The sequence below is a fragment of the Lycium barbarum genome, chromosome 2, assembly GCF_019175385.1.
Source record: "Lycium barbarum isolate Lr01 chromosome 2, ASM1917538v2, whole genome shotgun sequence".
NCBI classification, from domain to species: domain Eukaryota; kingdom Viridiplantae; phylum Streptophyta; class Magnoliopsida; order Solanales; family Solanaceae; genus Lycium; species Lycium barbarum.
In genome coordinates, this window is record NC_083338.1 from 54451573 (window position 1) to 54458950 (window position 7378).

Sequence of the window (7378 nt, forward strand, 5' to 3'; positions counted from 1 at the left end):
TGGAGGCGCAGAATCGGCATTATAAGTTTGGAATTTTGGAAAACGCCCAGAAATAAAAGTTGTAGATAATTGAAATAGCTTTCCAACGGTAGGTCGTGGGGCTATAGGTGACATCGGTACAAGGAAATATGGACGTTTTAAGGTTGAAAGGTCAGTGGGCTAGGCCCAACTCGTGACCACCCGAGTTGGCCCAAAAAAAAATGAAAAAACAAATATTAGGCCCAATGTTTAAGGAGTGGCCGGCCAAGTGAGGCCCAACCCATAGTTTAATTAAATTTCCATGTGCTAATTAATATAAGAGCCTTGGATGAGTCATAAAGCATAGAAGTTTCAAGAAAACTTGAGAGAAAGAAAAGAAAGAACAAGGAGAAAACTCCATGGCCATTTCGGTCAAGATGGGGGAATTCACCCCCCCCCCCCCCCCCATGAAATATTGTTCTAAAAATTATTTTCTTGTTGTATACCCACTAATTCAAGGGTCCTCTACAACTTGGTGTAATTATTTTGGAAGATAGAACCCTTGGTTCATCAAATGCACACCTTGGTCAAGTGAAGAAGTAAGGAGAAAAAGGTAAGAATTAATCCCTTTTTATGTGGTATGAAGGGTTTATTTATGTTGTAGTATGTAGAAATGGTTAGAATTCATGAAAGTATGAAAGTTTGTATGGTGTTTATATGTGTGTAAGTAGCCGTGTGCATGTGAATATTGTATAGCCAAAATGAGTTAATTTTATGTTGTATTTTAGTTGTGGTTATGGTGAAAATTATATTGGGAATGAAAGTTGAATGAATTTTGGTTGAAGATGGAATGTAGAAGATTATGTCACTTTAGAATGATTTTGTGATATTATGGAAATGAAGTTGTTAAGATGTGAATTATGATTATGGTTGATCAAATTGGAAGATGGAAATATGTTATGGATAGGTAGGTTGAATATTAGAAGTTTTGGATGAATTATGACTTTGGTGGAAAGTTTGTATATTTTGTATACATTGTGAATATTTTGTGGAAATGATATGAAATATTTCCAAATTGTATTGTAATGATCTTGATTAGTAAATGAATATGAGAAGGTTGATATTGACTTGAAAGTGTAACGTTGGTTTGGAAGTTGTTGCATTATTTGAAAAAGAAGACAATTTATGTTAGAATGCATTTCTAATGGATTGTTGATATTGTTGGCATTGTTGATTGGGTTGGTTGTTGCTATTTGAGCCGAGTTGAATCTCGGGGATGTTGTATGTATAGGGGAGATGCTGCCCAAATTTACGTAGACAAGTATTGGCAAAAATTGAACCTTTAGGCCCTATGATTAATATTTAGTAAACATGACCAAATGCAGATTTCGGACGAAACGGGATTTGAATTTGGAAAGGCGTAAGGAGCGAATAAGGTATGTAAAGCCTACCCCTTCATTCTTAGGCATGTTCTAGACGTAATAGGCTCGACTGCGAGCCTTAGATACGACTCTGTTCTTCGGAATTCGAGATTGAAATCCGCTCCATTTCCTTCAGTAAGATTGAATCAATTTTCTTATAACTTTCCCTTAAAGTAAACTTTATGTATGCAACTTTCCTAAACGGAGTCGGTATGCTTCTAAATGATTATGGACGACCTCATAAGGTCTATTATATGTAATTTACGTAAGCCGCCTCGAGTTGGTCCGAGGTGGGCCCACAATGCCCGATACTTTCTGTGTAACTTTAACTACCTTGTTTCTGTCCGATTTTCTCAGACAACATCTGGACTAATATTCTATCCGTTATATGGCAAGCGTTATGACTATTTTCATAAATCTGACAAAATATTTTTGACATCTAGAAATCTGATCCTGGTAATAATCTGTCGTGCCATCCCAAGTGATATATAGGCGCGTATTTTGAATATTGTCCGAATACTTTGATTTGACCTGCCGTTTGGCCTATTTCAGTTCCATTGAGTCTGTATGATGATCTGTATGTATGTGGTTTCTCATTAATCTGTTCGTGGATGCCTCAACGCTTCCTTCACTGCACCCGGGCCAGGTTCTGTTATCGTGCATATTCCACTGCATTGTTCACCGCGTCCCTCGGTGTGCGGGCCGGGATCTGTTTACATCTGTATATGATATTATGATGTGTGTATGGGATTGGCGGCCAGGATGGCATATGATCTGATCTGTCTGTACACCGCGTCCCGTACTAAGAGGGCCGGGTTCTGTTACCGCGTCCCTCATGAGAGGCCCGGGATCTGTATGTATGTATGTATATGCTATCTGCATCTGTATAAGCATATGACTCTGTATGACTCTGTATGACTCTGCATGCATAATTCTGTCTGTCCGTGTGGATTATGATTCTGTCGGTCCGTCTGGATTATGGTTTCTGCCCGTCCGTTTGGATTATGATTCTGTCCGCTATATTTCTGTGCTTCTGGTTTAGACTATGATTATATTTGTTATATTTTCGCTTTACATACTCGGTACATTTTTCGTACTGACCCCCGGTTCTTCGGGGGCTGCGTTACATGCCCGCAGGTACAGACGCCCCCGGTGATACGCCGCCAGTCTAGGACACTGATTCTGCTGTTTTGGGAGAGCTCCTTTGATCCGGAGCGTGTACTTTTGGTATATATCTTCTGACATCTATATATTCTGTATGTATGGTAACTTGGGGTATGGCGGGGCCCTGTCCCGTCATCTGATTCTGTATGTCCGATTAGAGGCCTGTAGATATGTATGTGGGTTATGGGTTGTCACTGTTCAGGTAGGTATGTACGAGTTTGCTATTCTGTCTGCTGTGATAGCCTTAACGGCTTAAAGTGTAAGTCTAAGTATGCTTATGTATGTATATGTTCTCGTGCGCTGTATTTTATTTTATTATGGATCCGTGTACAGCTAATGTGAATTAGTTTTTTTGGGCACGCCAACTCTGGTAGGTAATTACGTACGGGTATCCAGTTAGGATACCAGTCACGGCCCACGGGGTTGGGTAGTGACAGAAGTGGTATCAGAGCGGTTTGTCCTCGGAATGTCTACAGGCCGTGTCTAGTAGAGCCTTGTTTATCGGTGTGTTGTGCACCACATCTATAAACAGGAGGCTACAGGACATTTAGGATGTTACCCTTTCTTTGAATCTTAGATCGTGCGATAGAGCCGTATGGTTAGGATGTTTCTTTTCCTACGAATTGCTGTATCTACGGCGAGGCTCCAACGAGCAACAGTGTCAGCATTTGGGAAATTGTTTCTGACCCTCTTCCTGCAGGTGATTGTGGATTGATAAAGAATGAAAAGGGCAGCTTCTGACGATATGGATGGGGGTGCTAAGAAGGCCCCCAGGATATCACCAGGATCGAGTAAGCAGAGCCCCAGCTACTCGATTGAGACAGACCCTTCGGAGGATCCGGCAACGATACCTCCAGAGTTCCTTACCCCCAGAGAAGTGGATATCCACGATACAGATCCACTAGAGCATTCCTCTCGGACGCCGGAGGAGGAGGTTTCCGAGGACATGCCAGCAGCTACCGTGGTGGAGCACTATGTCAGACAGGCCTCCCCGGAGAGTGTTGCGCCCTACTCCAGTCCTTTGTCCTGGCCATCAGTGAACCAGGAATTGCCGGGCTACCTATACTCCTCCGATTCGGATGCAGGTAATAGCGGGAGCCAGACGAGTGGGAGGCAGACAGACGATGATGATGATGGACACATTTCCCACGGCAGCTCCCCAGGTCAGACCCGAGGTTGATCATTTATAAGTATATGAGTTTCCTAGAGCTTCCTATGTGTGTATGATTTCTGTAGTATATTATTCAATGACGACAACGGAAAAAAAAAATTAAAAAGGGATTAAAGACCCAGTGGTTAAAAACAAGGGCGATTGAGATGTCCCCGCCACCAGTGTGAATCTAGAAAACCCAGATGAAAGTGAAAATTGAAGATTCAGAAGGGCAACATGGTAATTGTATGGTTTAGACCGGAGTGGGACCCGTTATGAAAACTTTTCGAAAATTTACTAAGACCCCGATCGACCCTAAATTACGTGACAAAGGTTGTGTGGGGCAGTCGACGCAATTATATTAGCATTAACGCATCAAAACACATGAAAGTTTTGAGGTTAAGCGTGCTGGAGCCAGAGCAATTCTGGGATGGGTGACCCCCTGGGAAGGATACAAATTTTCACAAATGTAAGTATAAGCTATGAATGGAAATTTGGGGTACCCTAAAGAAAAAGAGAATTTGTGGAGTAGCCAGTACCCTTATAGGAGTCAGGCAGATCGAGTAAGAAGAAATTGGAAAAGAGTCCGAATGAGGATCTGGAAACATTGCGAATAGATATATTGTGATTGCACTTTTGCGATGAGACACAATAAGGGAATGTTATGTATCAAAGGCATAAGAAGGGGATCCAAATAAAAATCTAAGAAATATGGTGAAGGAAAATATTGTAAGTGTACCTCTGTAACAGCGCAACAACGATAAGGAAGTGGTATGCATAAGAAAGTAAGAAAGGGCCTAAGGGCTATTGTACAGGGTCAGTAGAGTTCCATAAGGATACAAACATATTTGTTATATTTGATTGGATACTTTGATGAAATAACTCGTGGTACAACGAGCAGGGTGAGTAATGAAACGTCGACAAGGGAAATTTTCGTAAATCACTGAAGCCTTAGTGGAAGTGGTCTAATTCTAATCAAGATTCTGTCTGCTATACTTCTGCGCCTCTGACTGTACGTCTGCACCTTTGACTTTGATGAGGCTCTGTCTATGATTCCTCTGTACTTCTGGATCTGATTACGTTTCTGTCTGATATGCCTCTGTACGTTCGACTCTGATTACGAATTTGTCTGATACATCTCTGTACATCTGATTTTGATCATGGAACGTCTAACATACTTCCATACGTCTGACTTTGACTACGAATCTGTCCGCCATAGTTCAGTACATCTGACTCTGATTATGGATCTGTCCGGTATGCTTCTGTGCGTCTGACCCTAGTTATGAATCTGTTCGATATGACATGGGATTATGATAACGTTGTAAGTAACCGAGAAGTGTGACAAGGGGTGAAAGATGTTGATGGTAATTGTAACATTGAAAATAATTTTGAAGGAGAGAAAGGAACCTCCCCAAAATATGATGAAACTTCATAAGGACAGTCGAACATTCGAGGACGAATGTTTTAAAGGGGGGGAGGATGTTATATCCTGTATTTTCGAACGTCGGATTATTTGTAAGTCGAGGTGGGGCCCACACGTCAAGATTTTTTTTGGGACATGTGACAAGTTATATGAATCGCATATGTAAAGTTAAACACAACTCGTGAAGGGCCCTGGGGCCAAATCAAAGTGGAAGCCCTCCAAACGGATATTTTTAAGAAAACGTTTTCGGATGACCTGACTTGGAGGCGCAAAATCGGCATTATAAGTTTGGAATTTTGGAAAACGCCCAGAAATAAACGTTGTATATAATTGAAATAGCTTTCCAACGGTAGGTCGTGGGACTATAGGTGACATCGGTACAAGGGGATATGGACGTTTTAAGGTTGAAAGGTCAGTGGGCTAGGCCCAACTCGTGACCAACCGAGTTGGCCCAAAAAAAATGAAAAACAAATATTAGGCCCAATGTTTAAGGGGTGGCCGGCCAAGTGAGGCCCAACCCATAGTTTAATTAAATTTCCATGTGCTAATTAATATAAGAGCCTTGGATGAGTCATAAAGCATAGAAGTTTCAAGAAAACTTGAGAGAAAGAAAAGAAAGAACAAGGAGAAAACTCCATGACCATTTCGGCCAAGATGGGGGAATTTCCACCCCCCCCCCCCCCCCCATGAAATATTATTCTAAAAATTATTTTCTTGTTGTATACCCACTAATTCAAGGGTCCTCTACAACTTGGTGTAATTATTTTGGAAGATAGAACCCTTGGTTCATCAAATGCACACCTTGGTCAAGTGAAGAAGTAAGGAGAAAAAGGTAAGAATTAATCCCTTTTTATGTGGTATGAAGGGTTTATTTATGTTGTAGTATGTAGAAATGGTTAGAATTCATGAAAGTATGGAAGTTTGTATGGTGTTTATATGTGTGTAAGTAGCCGTGTGCATGTGAATATTGTATAGCCAAAATGAGTTAATTTTATGTTGTATTTTAGTTGTGGTTATGGTGAAAATTATATTGGGAATGAAAGTTGAATGAATTTTGGTTGAAGTTGGAATGTAGAAGATTATGTCACTTTTGAATGATTTTGTGATATTATGCAAATGAAGTTGTTAAGATGTGAATTATGATTATGGTTGATCAAATTGGAAGATGGAAATATGTTATGGATAGGTAGGTTGAATATTAGAAGTTTTGGATGAATTATGACTTTGGTGGAAAGTTTGTATATTTTGTATACCTTGTGAATATTTTGTGGAAATGATATGAAATATTTCCAAATTGTATTGTAATGATCTTGATTAGTAAATGAATATGAGAAGGTTGATATTGACTTGAAAGTGTAAAGTTGGTTTGGAAGTTGTTGCATTATTTGAAAAAGAAGACAATTTATGTTAGAATGCATTTCTAATGGATTGTTGATATTGTTGGCATTGTTGATTGGGTTGGTTGTTGCTATTTGAGCCGAGTTGAATCTCGGGGATGTTGTATGTATAGGGGAGATGCTGCCCAAATTTACGTAGACAAGTATTGGCAAAAATTGAACCTTTAGGCCCTATGATTAATATTTGGTAAACATGACCAAATGCAGATTTCGGACGAAACGGGATTTGAATTTGGAAAGGCGTAAGGAGCGAATAAGGTATGTAAAGCCTACCCCTTCATTCTCAGGCATGTTCTAGACGTAATAGGCTCGGCTGCGAGCCTTAGATACGACTCTGTTCTTCGGAATTCGAGATTGAAATCCGCTCCATTTCCTTCAGTAAGATTGAATCAGTTTTCTTATAACTTGCCCTTAAAGTAAACTTTATGTATGCAACTTTCCTAAACGGAGTCGGTATGCTTCTAAATGATTATGGACGACCTCATAAGGTCTATTATCTGTAATTTACGTACGCCGCCTCGAGTTGGTCCGAGGTGGGCCCACAAAGCCCGATACTTTCTGTATAACTTTAACTACCTTGTTTCTGTCCGATTTTCTCAGACAACATCTGGACTAATATTCTATCCGTTATATGGCAAGCGTTATGACTATTTTCATAAATCTGACAAAATATTTTTGACATCTAGAAATCCGATCCTGGTAATAATCTGTCGTGCCATCCCAAGTGATATATAGGCGCGTATTTTGAATATTGTCCGAATACTTTGATTTGACCTGCCGTTTGGCCTATTTCAGTTCCATTGAGTCTGTATGATGATCTGTATGTATGTGGTTTCTCATTAATCTGTTCGTGGATGCCTCAACG